The sequence below is a fragment of the Melanostigma gelatinosum genome, assembly GCF_949748355.1.
Source record: "Melanostigma gelatinosum genome assembly, chromosome: 7".
NCBI lineage: Eukaryota > Metazoa > Chordata > Actinopteri > Perciformes > Zoarcidae > Melanostigma > Melanostigma gelatinosum.
This window is the reverse complement of record NC_136640.1, coordinates 5,107,320-5,116,531: the sequence shown is the minus strand read 5'-3', so window position 1 is coordinate 5,116,531 and position 9,212 is coordinate 5,107,320. Positions and strand designations below refer to the sequence as shown.

The 9,212-nt window shown below is 44.2% G+C and overlaps 1 long non-coding RNA gene across 1 annotated transcript; it reads right to left on the bottom strand.

Annotated features, from left to right (window-relative positions):
* Positions 1 to 1,574: 1,574 nt before the first annotated feature.
* LOC306780232 lies at positions 1,575 to 6,848 on the bottom strand. The gene is made up of 2 exons (XR_013772145.1): positions 6,358 to 6,848; positions 1,575 to 1,925 (listed from the first exon to the last, which is right to left on the bottom strand). It is a non-coding gene; the product is annotated as an uncharacterized lncRNA (long non-coding RNA).
* Positions 6,849 to 9,212: the final 2,364 nt, after the last annotated feature.

Here is a 9,212-nt window from a genome sequence, read left to right as displayed (position 1 = left end):
TACCACTGGAAAACAGTTCCCCTCTCTATCTCATGCAGAGGTGGATGGTGTTTTGCTTGTTGTCTTGGCAACTATTTATGATATACAGCTCCTTGCCCACCATGTACATCATCTCTTTTTCTGCCTGTCTCTGTTCTGTCATTCCTTCAATTATTTTGTGTATTCCATTCAGGCTGGCACCTGATAGGAGCAGGAATGAAGGGGGTGCACTGTAACCATCATGCATCACTGCAACGTTCAAGTATCTGTCATCTGTCTCTCAGATCACAGCCCCCCCTCAACAACAAAGACACAAAATAAGAAATAGCTCAGCTCTACAACGGGGAACAATCTCCCTTTTTCTTCTACATACAGACAATCTCTTGTTCACCCACTCTCCTTTTTGCCGTCTTCATGTTGCAGCTCTGATGGGAGTGAAATAATCAGGCTGCCCAGTTGGCTGGCCATGGACGGCATGGGGCGCTTTGATCTGGACTTTCTTAGACATTCACACACACACATACACACATACACGCACCGTGCCCAAGACACAGGCCAAGGACCAGCTCTGTAGAAATAGTTTCTGGGTCAGAGATGTTCAGTGTCATGGCTGTCGCCTCCCACACAGATGGATGGCGAGCAAAGAGCTAGGACTGTTTTTGGGCTCATGATGCTTCACCACTTGGTTCAGCGCCAGCGCCTCTGAAATGCACCTCTGCTAGTTTGCCAGCTTCCCTGATACACGCCACTCTTTATCCCATCAAACCAATACTTCACACATGGTTATGGATATGAAGGCTGCTATCATGTGGTCAGGTCCTCGACTTTATGCAACGTTCTACTGCAGGTTAGAAGAGGGACCTTTGTGTTGTGTGTCTGCCTGTGTGAGGCTCGTGTGTGTGAATTTGAAGTTTGTGTAATCCTGTACGACACATGACCCCAGGACGTGTTTTATAAAGGGATGCCCTGAGTCCACTTACCCGTTTAAATCATGGTTTCAAGCGCTGAAAATCCAGCTCTTTGTAAATGCAAGGCCTTTGTGAGGGTTTGCATTGGACAGAAATAATGGCATCACTGATATGCAAATCTATATAATCCACAGTCCACCCAGTTGATTTGGCCCTTGTTTCCCTTTCATGCAGCCTGGTTATTGTTGTTTATGTCAGCACGGCAGCTGCGTATATGTTAAATCATAATTCAACCCAGCTTCTGTGCAGATGGTGCATTCAATGGTTTTAAGGTGCTCAATGTTCCAGCTGTTCTTAGCCGACACTGTGACAGATTCCCATGGCTTGCATGGCCTTATTGTGAGCACCACAGGGCAGGGTTTAGGGTAGCTATTGAATCATTTTACATTCATTCGCATTTTGGGTCATACAGAAGGCTGTTGCCAGGGTGAGTAATGCATTTTAGAAACCTGTTTTGTTATATTTGTTCGCTTTTCAACCTGCGGCCACTCTGTGTGCAAACCGTAGTCTTCTACAAGCTGCTATCTTGACAGCTGTGAGAACTAACAACAGCCATATTCATACAAGGATCATTTTATGGTTGTGGCTTCTGAGGGAGGCCTGAAGGGACGGGCTGTCAGTCTTCAATTCAATTCAATTCAATTTATTTTTGTATAGCCCAAAATCACAAATTACAAATTTGCCTCAGAGGGCTTTACAATATGTACACGTTTGACATCTTCTTGTCCCGGGACCCTCACATCAGAACAGGAAAAACTCCCCAAAAACCCCTTTAACGGGGAGGAAAGAGGAAGAAACCTGTGGGAGAGCAATAGAGGAGGGATCCCTCTCCCAGGATGGACAGGCGTGCAATGATGTCATGTGTAGAACAGGATAGTGAATTACAACACATTCAATGTAATTACAGCACATTCAATGTATGACACAACCACGACAGGAGGCAAGACCTGGTCCAGGTAAACCCGGATACACAGGAACCTGTGAGGCGAGAAAGCACAGAGACTCTGGTGAAGAAGCAGGTCAATAATGTGCATTAATGGTATCGGTAGTATGAAATAGTAATGTGAGTAATAATAAAAGTGAAATGAGCAGTTGGAGTCAGCAGGGCCATGGTAGGAGGAAGGACCAGGGTCCAGATGAAACCATGCTCCATGGAAACCTGTGAGGAGAGGAAGCACAAGGACTCCGGGGAAGAGACAAAATGAGTACCGTGCATTAATTGTATCGGTAATAGGATTAATAATCAGTACTGTGCATTAATGGTGTCGGTAATAGGATTAATAATGTTAATCATGAAGATCGTAGTAGATGTCAGCAGGGCCATGGCTGGTTGAAGAACCAGTGTCCAGATAAAACTGCGGTCATCCTGTGAGGCGAGAAAGCACAAATACTCCGGGGAAGAAGTAAAGTTAGTAATGAGCATTGATGGGACATCAATGCATACAGACGGAGGTGAAGAAGAGGAGGAGAGAGGTGCTCAGTGTAGGAAGTCCCCCTGTAGTTTTTGCCTATACCAGTTTGTCCATGGGCCGGTCCAAGGCAAGCCAGAGCCAGCCCTAACTATAAAGCGCTAACTATAAGCACTATCAAAGAGGAAAGTCTTAAGCCTACTCTTAAATGTGGTGAGTGTGTCTGCCCCCCGGACAGAAACGGGAAGCTGGTTCCACAGAAGAGGAGCTTGATAACTGAAGGCTCTGGCTCCCGTCCTACTTTTTAAGACTCTAGGAACCACAAGTAACCCTGAATCACTGGATCGCAACTCTCTAGTAGGGCAGTATGGTACTATAAGCTCTTTAAGATATGATGGAGCCTGACCAGTTCGGGCTTTGTAGGTCAGTAAAAGGATTTTAAATTCTATTCTAGATTTTACAGGGAGCCAGTGCAGAGAAGCTAATACAGGAGTAATATGATCTCTCCTCTTAGTTCTTGTTAGTACACGAGCTGCAGCATTCTGGATCAGCTGGAGAGATTTAAGAGACTTATTAGAGCAGCCTGAAAATAAGGAATTGCAGTAATCTAATCTAGAGGTAACAAATGCATGAACTAATTTCTCTGCATCGCTTTGAGATAGGATGTGCCTGATTTTTGAAATATTACGTAGGTGAAAAAAGGCAGTCCTAGAAATAAGTTTTATCTGAGAGTTGAAAGACAAATCCCGATCAAAGGTAACTCCAAGATTCTTGACGGTGCTGCTGGATGCCAGCGTAATGCCATCTAGAGAAACTATATCATTAGAGAACTGATTTCGGAGGTGTTCTGGGCCTAGTAGAATAACTTCAGTTTTGTCTGAGTTTAACATCAGGAAGTTGCAGGTCATCCAGGTTTTTATGTCTTTAAGACACGCTTGCAGTTTAGCAAGCTGGTTGGTTTCGTCCGGTTTGATCGATATATATAATTGAGTATCATCTGCATAACAATGAAAGGTTATAGAGTGTTTTCTGATAATATTGCCTAAAGGAAGCATATATAAGGTGAACAAGATTGGTCCAAGCACAGAACCTTGTGGAACTCCATAACTGACGTTGGTCCTCATTGAGGCTTCATCATTTACATAAACAAACTGAGATCGATCCGATAAATAGGATCCAAACCAGTTCAGTGCGGTTCCTTTGATGCCAATATAATGTTCCAGTCTCTGCAACAGGATGTAGTGGTCTATAGTGTCGAACGCAGCACTAAGGTCTAACAGAACAAGAACAGAGACGAGTCCTTTGTCTGATGCGATTAGAAGGTCGTTAGTTATTTTTACCAGAGCTGTCTCTGTGCTATGATGCTTTCTAAATCCTGACTGAAAATCCTCAAATAAACTATTGTTACACAGAAAGTCACATAACTGATTTGCAACTGCTTTCTCAAGGATCTTAGAGAGGAAGGGAAGGTTCGAGATCGGTCTATAGTTGGCCAACACCTCTGGATCCAGAGTGGGCTTCTTAAGAAGAGGTTTAATCACAGCTACTTTGAAGGACTGTGGTACATGACCTGTTACTAAAGACAGGTTGATGATATCTAATAAAGTTGTGCTAATTAATGGTAGCACTTCTTTAAGCAGCCTAGTCGGTATAGGGTCTAAGAGACAGGTGGACGGTTTAGATGTAAAAATTGTTGAAGTCAGTTTGTCAAGGTCGATGGGAGTAAAGCCATCTAAACATATATCAGGGTTTACAGCTGTTTCTAAGGTTACTCTATTTGTGGAAAGATCGGTCGAGGGCAGGAGATTATTAATGTTGTCTCTAATAATCATAATCTTATCATTAAAGAAGTTCATGAAGTCATTGCTACTGAGGTCTATAGGGATACTCGGCACAACAGAGCTGTGACTCTCTGTCAGCCTGGCTACAGTGCTGAAGAGGAACCTGGGGTTGTTCTTATTTTTCTCTATTAACAATGAGTAATAAGCTGATCTGGCATTACGGAGGGCCTTCTTATATGTCTTAAGACTGTCTCGCCAGAGTAACCGAGATTGTTCCAAGTTAGTGGAACGCCATGTTCTTTCAAGTTTTCGCGATGTTTGCTTTAATTTGCGGGTTTCAGGGTTATACCATGGAGCGAATCTCCTTTGTTTTACCAACTTCTTTTTTAAAGGAGCAATAGAGTCTAGTGTCCTTCTCAGTGAGCTTGTAGCACTGTCGACAAGATGATCAATCTGGGTCGGACTAAAGTTAGCACAGGAGTCCTCTGTCACATCGAAGCATGGTATTGAGTTAAATACAGACGGAATCGCTTCTTTAAATTGAGCTACGGCACCATCAGATAAACATCTAGTGTAGTAACTCTTGCTTAACGGTGTAAACTCAGTTAGTAAGAATTCAAAAGTTATTAGATAATGATCCGACAGAAGAGGGTTCTGTGGATAGACTATTAAATCGTCTATGTTAATGCCATAAGTCAGAACCAGGTCGAGAGTGTGGTTAAAACAGTGAGTGGGTTTCTGTACATTCTGACAGAAACCAATCGAATCTAATAATGAAATAAATGCAGTACTGAGGCAGTTGTTCTCGACATCCACATGAATATTAAAGTCACCTACAATAATTACTTTGTCTGTTTTAAGGACTAGACTTGATAAAAACTGAAAAAATTCCGATAGAAATTCAGAATACGGACCCGGGGCCCGGTACACTATCACAAATATAACTGGCTGTATTGTTTTCCAGGTTGGGTGTGAAAGACTAAGAACCAAGCTTTCAAATGAGTTATAGTCTAGTTTAGGTTTAGGGTGTAATAATAGGCTGGAGTCAAAGATGGCTGCTACTCCACCTCCTCGGCCAGTGCCTCGAGGAATGTGAGTATTGATATGACTTGGAGGAGTTGATTCATTTAGGCTGACATATTCATCATTACTCAGCCAGGTTTCAGTAAGACAAAATAAGTCAATATGATGATCTGATATCAGCTCATTTACTAGTAGAGCTTTAGATGACAAAGATCTGACATTTAAGAGTCCACATTTAATTATCCTATTTTGTTGTACTGTTGCGGTAGTTTTAACTTGGATTAAGTTATTTTGTTTAACTCCTCGATCGTTTATTTTTGATTCAATTAATTTAAGTGGCCGTGGGGCAGACACAGTCTCTATGTGGTGTAGCGTGAGTAACTGCTCTAATGGAAGCTCAGAGGAGTGTGTAAGACTGCAACTCTGCTTCCTGGTCTGATCTCTGAGTTGTCATGCACCAGGTCCATACAGAAACTGGGTCAGATTTGCAGAGATGAGATCTGCTCCATCCAAAGTGGGATGAATGCCGTCCCTCCTAAGCAAACCAGGTTTTCCCCAGAAAGTGTCCCAGTTATCTATGAAGCCCACATTGTTTGCTGGGCACCACCAAGACAGCCAGCGGTGAAACGATGACATGCGGCTAAACATTTCATCATTGGTCAGATTCGGGAGGGGGCCAGAGAAAACTACGGAGTCCGACATGGCTTTTGCGTATGTACACACAGATTCCACATTCACTTTAGTGATCTCAGAGAGCCGTAGCCGACTGTCATTCCCGCCGACGTGAATAACGATCTTACTGTATTTACGGTTATCTTTAGCCAGTACTTTCAGGTAGGACTCAATGTCGCCTGCTCTGGCCCCGGGTATACATGTAACTGTAGCCTCTGGTGTTGCTAGCTTCACGTTTCTCAGAATAGAGCTACCTATGACCAGAACTCTGCTGGGTGCAGAAGACCCGTTTGTAACGCGAGGTGGCTGCTGGTGAGTCGAGTGCCTCGCCCCAGGTTTAAGCCTCCCGGGAGCAGTCACCCGGCCCCCCGGCTGCTCGGGGGCTGCAGGGAGACGGCTAGCGGGAGCCACGTCTGTTTGGGCCGCATCGGCTACGCCCGCAGTCACCAGCGTCTTAGCTTCCATGGTGCGGAGCCGTACTTCTATCTCGCTAAGCCTTGCATCTAACCGTTGAGCTAACGTTACCTCCGTCTGCGCCAACGAGTAGGGTTGAAGGGTAGCGGAAGCCCGGGAGGGAGTATTCTCCGTCAGGACTGCAAAATGGTTGGAGGTGGTTAACGGAAACTCCCCAGTTGGTTTTCTCAGGACGCCGCGGCGTACCACCTCCGTCCAGGATGGTTTCGGAGTGGAGCTATGGGTCGGGTCTATAGCAGGTCCTCTCAGCTCGTGGTCGGACGACCGACTACACTCCCCGTCCGCAGGGCCGGGTAGCCAGGGAATAGTGTCCGCAGTATCCGAGACCAGTTGAGATTGCATAGATGAGATATGCTTTGACTGGGCCGCTGCTACGGATACGAATCCGTCGATCAGCTGTTCTCTTTTCCGGAATTCAGACCTCAGGCGGAGAAAATCGTCCCTCAACTGTGAGTATGCGAGTTTGCAGTCTCCACACAGACCTGGCCAAGTGGCCATGTTGGAAGTTCCTGTTTCCGGTTTATTGTCTCAGCTGCAGCCCACACCACACTACAGGCTGCTGCTCTGTCGCTGCTGCTCTGTGCTCTGTCGCTGCTGCTCTGCTCTGTAACTAGCGTTCAATCTTGAACTGCTACTTTCTCGCTAGATTTCGCAACTTTTTAAACTCGTGCTGCTCACGTCGTTCATTGGAAAAGAGATGGCAACACTGCGCTGGGTTTTTCTGTTTGATCATTTTTTTTTCATATTGCGTACCCAAGCTTAATTTCAAGTAATTAAAACAGGGATTAAATAATTTGTGCAGGCTTTTCTTTCGTCTATGCCTTATTTATATATAGAAATGTGTTGATGTCAACAACCCTTGGAGATTATTGATATTTGTTTGTATGAACACCTCATAATAACGGACCTCTCTCATGCCACGGACACCAGCACAGGCGGAAATGCACCGTCGTTCCATTAAACTGATAAACAACCATCAACTAGATCCATATATATCAACATCAATATGATTTTACAGTTCCCCATAAACATCTCTCAAATGCCGGGTGATTAACCTATGATTCCTCGCCAAACAGCTTTACCAATAGCCAGTCATCACAGAGAGCCGTTTCAATGACAAATGTCCCGCGTTGGGTTATTGATGTACGTAGGGCAGCACCGGCCCCGCCGTGCCCCTTCCTCTGCATTGTCCCCGGTGCCCTGCTGGGGTTGTACAGTATTTATTCGCCTCACTTGGATCCTTTATGGCCTTGCTCTTAATGGGCCAAAAGAGAGCCACAGATCATGTTTTACCTTCCCTCATAAGACGATGCATGTTATGATTCTGCTCAGATACAGTAAACCTGGACTGGGTATTTCGCAAACCTATCAAGTTGACATTTGGAGACCATACTGAACCACGGTTCACACATTCGGTGTTTTCACTTATATTGCCTGATTCGTGCTCTTCTCAGGACTGTAAGTGTGGACCGATTAAGCTCGGTATATCATTATCCCCGCTGTTATCTGTGTTCCACTTGTTAAATGCAGAACGCCATAATCATTTCCGTGACATGCACTTTGGTGACATCACGTTTCCCGGCACATCATTCGGCTTCAACCTGGGCAGAGGTGTAATCGGCCAGAGTAGCTGAGAACGCCTCACATCCACCTCGTAAATGTTACAATCCAGCAGCACCACGATTTACTGCCTCCCAAATGAGCATAACGTTGAGTCTCTCTCTTAAACAGAGTCAGCAGAAACTGATCATCCCTTCGCGAGGGTAGGATTTATTGGATGGCTGATGTATTAGCCTGCATTCATTTTAGCTGGGGAAAACTAATGAGCAGGCAACTTAGTTTGACTTATTCGTATGAAAAATCATCGCTAATGGCCACAACATAGTTCTAAGTCTGATATTACGGTTGGGTTTTAAAAAATTCAAATCACTATTACCAGGATATACAGGTTTTTTTCCCTGTTTGGTAATTGTTTATTTATTCATTTTTATTTCCATTTTGAAACGCCTCCCAGCAACACGACCATGATGGAATCTTATACTTTCTAAATTGCGTCCGCTGTCATTATGCTCTCCGGCCGGAGGGTATGAAGAGATATGATTGTATGAATTCCATTTAGCATGGACCCTGCTTTATATCCTATTCGATCACTTTGGGGCAAAAACACCGACACTCAGATACAACCTATCGGCAAACAACTACCTACTTAAATATCGAGCAGAGTGAGCAGCATGAGCTTCCTGCTGCCTCCTCATCTTCTGCTTGCAGCTGCTGAAGCAACACAGAGCCATGCATTGAGTATGGGTGGGATTTTGTAGTATACACCAGTTATTTGATTCATCGTTTAATCTCCGTGATCATTACTTGACTGTACGTACGTGAAAGGAGATGCTTTTGGTGATGAACGTACAGATAAGTATCTCCCGTTTCAGTGTCTTTCTGCTCATTCTTTTGGCTTCACGGCCAGAAACCTAAATGTTTCGGTTCACTCTTGCAGCAGAAAAGTCAGAGACAAGTTTATGGACATTCTTACATGTTGGAGCAGCTCGTGAGTATTGCTATAAGTATGACTAAGTATTTCTCACATGAGTTTGTGGAGACCAAATACAGCTAAATATTAGACTTACATTCATCGGGTGGTAAGAAACACGACTGAAATGAATGCCTGGGCTCGCGTGAGTGTGTGACTATGAATAAGTGTGTCATATGTACATGGTGATAATATGTCAGCGTCGTGTTTTCAACTTGTTCCCCAAAGAAGTGGCCAAAGAAATCTGTCGATGCTCTTCTAGTAATAAAAAAAACAAATGATGCAAATATTTTACTTCATTTCACAGTCGCGCTTCACAAATCTTTGCATCACTGCAATCTGTAAAAACATTCCCTTTCAAAAGTAATTTAATGCT